We start from the raw sequence: 10,518 nt of genomic DNA, 5'->3' as shown, positions 1-10,518 counted from the left end.
AGAAAGGGAGGGCGAATTCAGAAGAGAGAGAGAGAGAGAGAGAGAGAGAGGAGGAGAGAGGTCTAATGATTGAGCGGCAGGAGGGGGTTGAGAGTGGAGACAGAGAAAATGGCACATGGTTGTGGTGGGGCCCACTTAAAGACTGAAATAACTCGTGGCCACGACGATCACCCCCGGCGTTTCGCTGTTTAGAATCATCATATATAAATCTCTCTAATTGCTAAAATGCGACTAATTCGAGAAAATAGGCTCATCTGACTCTGACTGTTATATATATATATATATATATATATTAAAAGTTTGATATGAGTTTATATGAGGAGCCTTCTGATGAACTTCATGTGTCTAAAAATTTCATTCTGCATATAAGCGGGATCGAACTCATGACCGTTAGGATTCTTATAAACTCTGTCAATCAAAGAATTAAGATAGGTGCCCTATATATATATATATATATATATATATATAATAGTTCACACATTATGAGACACATTGAGGGTTCTACACAAGCATTGAGGGGTCTACACAAGTGCACGTATCGCTTCAAGTAATATAGGGCTTTCTTTAAAAACCCCAGTATCGATCTCACTGATAAGCGCAGTAAGAAATCCCTTAGGCTAATTCTAATATACTACTCTCAAATCTTAATTTGGAAGATGAAAATTCTTATAATAATAACAAAAATCATAAAATTCAAACTATAAAAATTAAAGTGAGAAAGACAAGTAAAAATGAGTTTAATGAACGCTAATAGAAACGTAACTAAAAGAACTAAATTTACTAAACTAATTTCTAAACTTTAAAATTAAACTTACTAAGTCAAAACAAAGTTTTGTGATGAAAAGTTCAAATTTAAGAAAACATCATTCCCCTTTACAATAAGTATATGATTTATGAAGAAATTAAAATTATTTAAAAATGTATAAAAATTGTTTTGTGTCAAATAAAAATAATTCTATTCTTTACCTTCTTCCAAGTGCATAAAGAACATTGACTAATCCAGAGTTTGGTCTTTAATTCCGTGGTTAGGCTGGGAGAATACCGGCTGTCACTCCAAAGCTCCCACTACTCCCTCGTCTGAGAGCTAACAATCTCACATTAGTTTTCAATCAATAAGACCAAATTAAGGATTTTAATCTGTCACCTTAAAATTTTCAATTCTGCATCCAACAAATTATATTTCCCTATTTATTTGCATTCAACCCCATGGATGACATCCTCTGTAATTCTCCTTATGCTGTAGAAATCATTACCCTTTTGTATGTTTCACAACACATTTTAATATTTCAATTGACCAAATCGAAAAGTAATCGAAAAGTAAATGAAGATCAATGAAGATCAAAGTTTGAATCATCTCAAATTATTGACATTTAAAATTGTATAAAACAAAATCAATTCTTCATACCAAATCTCATTATAGAAGAGAGAAGGATAAAGAAGACAACTTAGAATTCATGAGAAGGATACGACAAAATACGAATTTCTTATATAAAAATAACTTTACAAAATAAAGAAAGAAAATAACACAACTTATCTCACACTCCTTCCCAAGCAAATCCCTAAAAGTTCCCTTTAAACATTTTCTCTCTTTACAGTCAGACTCAATTATCTTCTAGAAATGTAATGAAGAATAGATCTCTCACATTTCATCTCCTATTTCAGCCCTAAAAGTAAATTCTCTCGTCTCTAAAGTCTTCCTCTCACTCTCACGCCACACACAGCCACACACCCACACAATTTTTGCCCTAGACTTACCTCTCTTTTATTAGAGGCTGTCTCCCTCCAAAAAAAAATTCAAAATTCCATTCAAAATTCTATAAAAAAGTCAACTCTTTTGAATTCAAAAGACATATCTATTGATCCAAGATATATATCCTTTCATAAAAGAATATTGCAAAGCGTGTAGATGCATTGAATCACTCCATGGGGTGTTTAGAACAAGTGACCCTATCAAAATTTGCGTAAAATTCGTCCTGAACATTCTTAATCGGTAAAATAGTTATCTTTGGCGCTTCAGGTGCCAGCTCTCTGGATTTTGACATTTCAAGGGCCAGTTTGGCACCTCAGGCACCACTCTACAACAACTCCACCATTTTGCTCCGTTTTAGCTTCGTTTTGCCCCGTTTCAGTTGCGTATCACTCCTAACAAATATTCCTACAAAATAAACATGAGAACAACCTTTCTTCAAAGTGTAATTTCAATCAAAAACATGTGAGAAATGTAAAGTAGATTAAACATAGAAAGACATATCGAAATGTGACAAGTCAACATTTTCTTTATTTCTCGTTTTTACTTTAAATTGCTTCATTTTTGCTTAATTTTCTTCCAAAAGTCCATTTCTTGTGCTTGGAACCAAAAATCTGCAAAATAGATTCTTTTAAAGTGTAATATCATTAAAAATCATTAAAAATGAGCATAAAACATATATATATGAAAAAGTAGGTAATTTTTAGGCGTGTCATCCACCCGAGCCCCTATGAAGCCCAATCCTTATGACAAGTGAGGAGAACCCGTTTTGATGCAAAAACCAAAATTTGCAGAAAAATGAGCTAAGTCCACTTCCCTCGAAATCAAGTCAAAGCTCATATGACCACTAAATGCCAAAATAATATATATATATATATATATATATATATATGTTAAGCTCATATGATATGAAATGACAAAATAATAATAATAATAATAGATATACAAAATATTAAAGAAAAAAAGAAAGAAAATAAAATCTTAGATAACATAACATAATGTTCTTTTTTTAAGCTCATGGTTAGGTATGAGAGAGGCGGACTTCATTTTAATATTCCAACACTTCTTTCACTTTTGGGTGTGTTTGGGGCAGCTTGTGCTTATCCAGATAAACAACTTATCATGAATGCGACCCGCGGGGTTCGATCTGCGGCCTACATTTAGTGTAATAACCCAACTGCATTTTACTTATAAGCTGCCCCAAACAGGCCCTTAATCTCATTCTTCATTCTCTCGAATCAAGCCCACATCTCCACTTTACTCCCCTTCTCCATCCACTCAGAACAACAACCTCACTTCCAATTCCTCCATAACTTCCATTCTCTTCTCTTTCACTTAACCTTAATGAAAAAAATTTGCTCCACCGCCGGAAAGCAAGGATGTCATTGCGACGTATGAGCACCATCCATCCTCTTCAAGCATCTAAGTTGTGAACTACGCACATATCTAATTCTTATTTTTATTTTATTTTATTTTATTTTCATACTTACATATCTAATATCTAAACTTTAATATTTACATATGACATCTAGTTCTTATGTGCTGACATATTTTGATTATTTTCTTAAAATTCAATATTTACATTCACGCCAACAAATCTTAAGTATTTACATACTTAACCCCTAAGCTTTTCCAAATAAAAAAAGGAGAGAAACCTATTCCCATGTATTTACATATCCAATACCTTAAAAAAATAAAGAAATTTACATACACATCACAAAATTTATGTATTTACGTACATACCACTTTAGTTCCCATGCACGCCTTGTATCGCATATTTACGTACATACCACCTTATTTATTACTATTATTAACATTCATGCAATACCTTGTTTATGAACATTCTACATGCTTGGCACTTAAATCTTATATATTCTACATTCATGTCTTTTAATGTTCTCTAATTACCTACACACCACTTAGCCCTTGAATATATAATGCGACTTTTTTTATATAATTAATTTTAAGATTTCAATTATATTTCTAGGGATTATAAACGCAAGTATAAGTATCGCTCAAGTAATATAAGACTTTCTGAGTAAGCCCCAAATATCGATCCCACGAGGAAGCGAGGAAATATGTCCTTAGTCAAATTCCAGTCTACTAATATCAGACATTAGATTAGAATGTTTATCTAGCAACTACTCCTAAATGCAAATGTTAAATGTAAGGATAGTAACTATTCCTAAATGTAAATATTAATTCTAAAGATAACTTTTTTTGGATGAGTTGGTTTGGAGAACTTAAGATGTTAAAAACTATTATTCTTATGTAGTGAATTAGATAATGTAAATGAATGAGATATATTAAATATTGTATGTGTCAAATAAGAACAACTGACTAATCGCAGGTTTAATCCTTAAATCCGTGGCTAGGCTAGGAGGATACTGACTCCCACTCCAGAGCTCCCACTTCCCTCCCCCTGAAGGCTAACTCTTGCTTTAGTTCTCTAAACACTAAGACCGAATTTGAGATTTTAGTCTGTCACCCTAAAATCTCCAATTCTATGCCCATCAAAGTATATTTTTTTATTTATTTGCTTCCAACCCCCATGAACTTCACCATCCATGGAATTTGAATGAGGTTCCACTTTGTTGAGAGTTACACCATCCTCTCGGGTCTTAATGAAATTACAACAAATTTTAATACTACAACAGACATTCATTGTAATATAAATGAAGTGCAAATAAAACCATCACATTTATAATTAAAACTTCTTCAAGCATGCATCCCAAAATCCATAACATGAATCCTATTCATTGTAAAATAAAAGTAAAAGGAAAATAATAGCATAATTCTCTCATGCCATCTCATGCCACTATTTCCTAAGCCACTATTTCCTAAGAAAAAGAAAGAGTAAGAGAAACACATCACAAAGCACGAAGAAACCCCAACGAAAAAATTCATTACATCAAAGCAATCCACTAGATATGTGTTTACAAAATCATAAGATAATGAAGAACACAATATTTAGCTTTTTTCCCTTGAAAGAAAGATGAAATCTCTCCCACAAAGTCTCCCGCTGATCCAAGCAATGTTAGTACATCACATATTTTCTCAAAATCCCCTCACCAATCTCTCCAAAAAAGGTAGAAATCTACATTTATACTTCTATTTTAAGATCACTAAACATTCTCCACATTTTCTCACTCACACACACCCTCACACACACCCTACACGCGCATGCATGCATGTGAGGTGCCAAGCCCTCTTTTTTAAAGAGACATAAATTCCCTCCTTCTTTTCCAAGAGACAAATCTATTCATCCAAAAGACATGTCTCTTCATTCAAGTGCCATATCCAAGTGTCTAGATTCATTGAATTGCTTCATGAGGTGTTTGAATCACTTGGAAGCCTTCTAGAAAAAAAAACCGCCAAAAATTGATCCATGACCGTCCCGAGCGCTGTCGGTGCCATTTTGGGCGATGTCGGCTCGATTTTCTCATCATTTTCTGCTCTCCACCATTTTGCTCCGTTTATCTCCGTTTTAGCTCCGTTTCACCCCGTTTCAATTGTGTTACGTTCCTAACAGATAGAACTACAAAATAAGTATAAAAACAACATTTTCTTTAAATTAATTTTTCATTCAAAAATGTGTGAGAAGTGTAAATGAGATTAAACATAGAAAGTCATATCAAAATGTGCGAGGACAAAATTTTCTTTCTTGCTTATTTTTGCTTCAAATTGCATCGTTTTTGCCTCATTTTCTCTAAAACTCCATTTCTTGTCTTTGAAATAAAAAATATGCAAAATACCTTCTTTTATTTTTTAGTCGTATCAATATATTACATGCACACCCTTAAATCTTAAATATTTACATGTGTCACTCAGATCATGAATACTTACATGCTTGCCACCCAAGTTTTATGCATTTACATGAAAAGTATTCAATTCTTATATACTTACATACAAGTCATTTGTATCTAGTATTATTACATGCAAATCACTCAAATCTTATATATTTACATCTGTGATATCTTAAGATCTTAAACTTCAATATTTATACACATGCCATACAAAAAAAAAGTGATTACACACCATTTAATTCCTATGTATTTACATAATTAACACTTAATTAATGTTTATGTATTTACATATTTAAAACCTAAATTTTTCACATATAAAAAATATTTATATAATATATCTCTATTTATAAAATTAAATGGTTATCTTTTTATGAGATAAAAAATTTTAAGGTTTATTTATGTAATAATAAAAATTTATGCTTTCTTTACATGATAATATAAAAAAAAAATTTTATTTATGTGATTAAAAATTTTGTTTTATGTGAAAAATTAAATTTTAAAAGTGTCATGTATATGATATTAAAATATTAAATTATATATATATATGTTATTAAATATTAAATGTATTTATGTGTTATTAAATAGTAAGTGTATGTGTGTGTGAAAAAAAATAAAATTTAAATTTTATGTATGTGATATTAATTGTATGTATGTGTGATAAAATTAAATCCTAAACTTTTGCATGTAAAAATACAATTTTAAATATTATATATGCATAATATTAAAAATTTAAATGTTATGAATGTGTAAGCAAAAATTGGGCATTTTTGTATAAGAAAAATATGCATCTAAATATTCATAAAAAAATATAAAAAATGTATATTGTACATGCAAATTAAATAAAAAATAAAAAAATAATAACTTTCCAAAAAAGTTACTCCATAAAAAAAATTATAAAAATAAAAAAAAAATAAAATGAAGCAAAATTCATCTTAATGAAAATCACCATCTTATAATATCTTTGTAAGATTTTCAAGGCAAATTTTAGTCATAATACTTAGATAAATTTTCTCCATAAATTTATATTTTTGGAATTAAATAATTTCAGAAAATATAATATATTTCAGAAAAAAATAAAAAATTACTTATAAGATGTTAATTAGCCTATGGGTGATGGACTCATGTAATTAGATTGTAATTTGGAATATTATGTGGTAGTTTACAACATATTAACCATAGAAGTTTATTTGCAAATATTGTATTTACACCTTCAAACCTTTAAATAGTGAATGATAGGTCATATCATATCAAAGGGAAAAGGGAGTAAAACTTATGTTGAAATGTTTGTTAAGGTGATTAAAACATAAGGGGTTAGTTAGGATTCTCATTAGGTCATTAAAACACATGAGAAGGTAAAAATGTAAATTTATAAGTTGTTGAGGATTAGAAGATGAAAATGTTTGGATGATTAAGTGGGGGGAAATTTATGGTTTAGAAATGTTTAACTAATTTAAACTTCCCACCATATGTTGGAAAGACTTGTATGATTATATGAAAGATAATTTACAATATATCATGAATTACAAATTTACCTTTAGGATTTTAAAAGTCAAAACTTTGATTATTCAAAACTCAATTCAAATTATTAATATTTTTAATTATTTTCTATTTTAAAATTGGGCGGTAAATTCAATAATTCATGAAAAATTTAGATAAACTTCAAATAACTTGAAAAATTTTGAGATTTTTTAGAATCGCATTCTAAATGTCTCAGCAAGATTTTCAGTATTTTGGATGTCATGTAAATTAATTATAAATTTTCAAAGAAAATTATCTTTAAAAATTAAATAATTCTAAGAAAAATCAAATAAAATACTAAATTCGACAAAAAAATTTAACCCAACACACCTTAACTCAAAGACACATTCAATACTCAAGGGTTCAAGTTCCAAATAATATGCTTAAACCCTCATTTATAATTGAAGACATTTGAATTGTAGCAGTTTCACATGAAACATCCAGCTGGCTCATAGGTTGGAGGTGTTAGTGATATGGGTGATGATGCAAAAGGCATATGGTGTTAGATCTAAGATAATAGAATAGTACCATATCTCCTGGCCTAAGCACTTAGTGAAGGTGCACGACTGATACTATTTTTCGCCAACATTTGGTGAGGAGTTGTCTGTGCTTTCTTAGGCTGTTGGTGGCTCTAGTCCTGCAACTTGAATAACTTGAAGACTACTTGATTTATAATATATATATATACATATATATATATATATATATATACATTATATACACAACAGAAATAAATAACGCATAATTTTATAATCAAACCAAGATAAGAAATATAAATAGGTGATATGTAATGTATTAAATGATATATTACTAATGTGTCTGTGTGTGAAAAATTATAATTTTATACATATCCATATGCATAATATTCACAATCAATCAATCTTTTTAGTGACCTCAACTTCCAATTCCAGAAGGAGAGTGTCACTCCTCTCACTTGAGAACAACCAAGAGGACCATTGGACTTTGGCATAGCTTTTGTCTGCCTAATAATGCTTCAAAAATAAAAGTAACTTTAAGAGGTTTGTAAAAATAGCCGTCTGAAGAATAATTCAAAAGTGTAAAAGCTAAAAAAGTAGCTTTTCATAACAACCTTCAATTATCTTCCCAAACATGTTTTTATAAAATTTAAATTTATCCTATAATAGCTATTTAGTCGATTTTACGAATGGTTATTTACTTTACTATACAGTACAAGATAACAATGACAAAGGGGCCGTTTAAGTCAGGAAAAAAAGATGGATATGCTTCAACTGGAAGGTAAAAATGTAAAATTTTATAAAGCAACTCACCTGACATACTACCTCCAATATTCAAAAAACATGCAGCACCATTTTTTAGGTAATGTGGCAGTTTGGTGAAAGGAATTCCTTTCAATTTGGACAGAAAAGGTTAAGAAACGAACACGAAGTTATTTCAAACAAACTAAATTTTAAAAGAACCGAACACGAACACAAGCTTTGCTCGTTCGTGTTCGGTTCGTTTACACCCCTACTTGTTACTCATATTAATTGGGCTAAGAGCCGCCCCTCCTTTGATTTTCTTGCTGGTGTTTTCTACCCAAGTTTGGCTTTACACATGCAAATGCCGATGGTTGCCTACGAAATCCCTCGAGAAGAATGATCGGGGCCACAATTCTTGAAGCTGAGCCTACTCCTAACTTAAATTCTTATACTCAACTATGATCTTTCATTAAAAATTGTGATTTTCCTTCTTTGAGATGTCATCAGAGACGACAAGTACGTACCATCACCTTTTTTTTTTACTGCAATTTCCCTTTTACTACATCTTGTTGTGTTCTTTACATTTATGCATGTTATTCTTCTGTTACTTACCTGCGTTCCTGACATGTTGAAAAGAACTCCAGGGTAGTGAACATATGACACGTGCTTAGGATAGAGAACGTAGGATATATGTTTAGGCAGAAACTCTATGATATACAAGTAAGAAAATGACTTGACAAAACATTAAATATCATTAAAACCCCTTAATAAATATTCATTCAAATAAAATCAAAACAATTAAAAAAAGAACCTAGGATAGGTCGCTCGAGACATGATTTCTCTCTACCCTCCTTTTATAGAACGAGGCAATGAAGCGACCGAGTGACGGGTTATCTTCAGACGACGACCAAAACCAAAACATCAAGCAAATGATGTAACTCAACTAAACTTCTCTTTGAAATTAAATAACATAAATCTGTAGGACTTCGAGATTGTTCTTTTAGCAAGACGTATATCCTCACTTTATCTTTTTAGGTAATTTTAACCTCAAAATTTATAAAAATATCAATTTAATTGTCAGACTCTTAATATGAGCCAACAAAATGTTTATATAAAATTATTCGATCTTCAATAAAAAAAAAGCCTGATAATTTATTTGATATTTTTATAAATTTTATAACTAAAATAATCTCATATAAATAACAAAATTTTATCTTGACAAACTACTCAATTATTGAAATTTATTCTGAATATTTTGAACTACTTAATAGCCTTAAAGGAGAAGCTAGACCGGTTCTATTTAAGGGCGGGAGGGCGGTTTACAATTACAGGTGACTGAGACGGGTCTATTAATGAGCCAGGTTCATTCGTCGCTTTCACCAACGTGGACGCGGTTCAGATGGACAGCTGGCGGTACCAACACCGTCGGATTTCACCCCCTCCGGGCCCGGAAAGCAATTTGCCTTTAGTCAGAGAATAAATACGGTAAGTTTACCGCACGTGGGCCCTACTGGTCAGAGCTGGCTGGCCTCATATTATGGAGGCATAATTACGTAGATGCCTGCAGTAAAAGTTCCAACATGATTGCTAAATTACAGATTACATATTGACCTCCTGAATATTGCTATTTACAAATCTGCCACCCTCTTCCATCCATTTTTCAAAATTTCTCTTAAATATCAAAATTAATGGTAAAATCACAACCCACATTTTTAATTTTTATCAAATTCTTAATATTTTAATTGTGATATGTAAATACATAGATTTTGAGGTTTATAAAAAATCACTTGTGTGATTAATTTGTAAATATGAATATTTTAGAGGGTATTTTTGTAATTATCCCTACATTGGATGAGAGGGTGTTAGATTTGGAAAAATATTGTATCAGGACTCCACACATAGAGTTATGTTCGAAGTCCAATGAAATCACGCCATGTGGAGGTGACAGAAAAAAAATAGGCCCGATAACACAGGAATATTCCCCTGTGTTATTCAGGTGTTATTGTGTTCTGGGAATATTTCTGGTATTATAGTAACACAATAACACCCGAATAATACTAGAGGAATATTTTCTTGTGTTGCCGGACAGATTTTATATTTTTTTCTGTCAATTCTACGTGACGTGATTTCATTGGATACCGCCGTAACTCTATGCGCGTTGAATATTTTCTCTTGGATTTGTAAAACTTGAGTGGTAAATTCAACGCAAGTTCTGTTACTCGCGGTG

Source organism: Phalaenopsis equestris, unplaced genomic scaffold, assembly GCF_001263595.1.
Source record: "Phalaenopsis equestris unplaced genomic scaffold, ASM126359v1 Scaffold000002, whole genome shotgun sequence".
NCBI classification, from domain to species: Eukaryota; Viridiplantae; Streptophyta; class Magnoliopsida; order Asparagales; family Orchidaceae; genus Phalaenopsis; species Phalaenopsis equestris.
Note: the sequence above shows the minus strand (reverse complement) of the source record.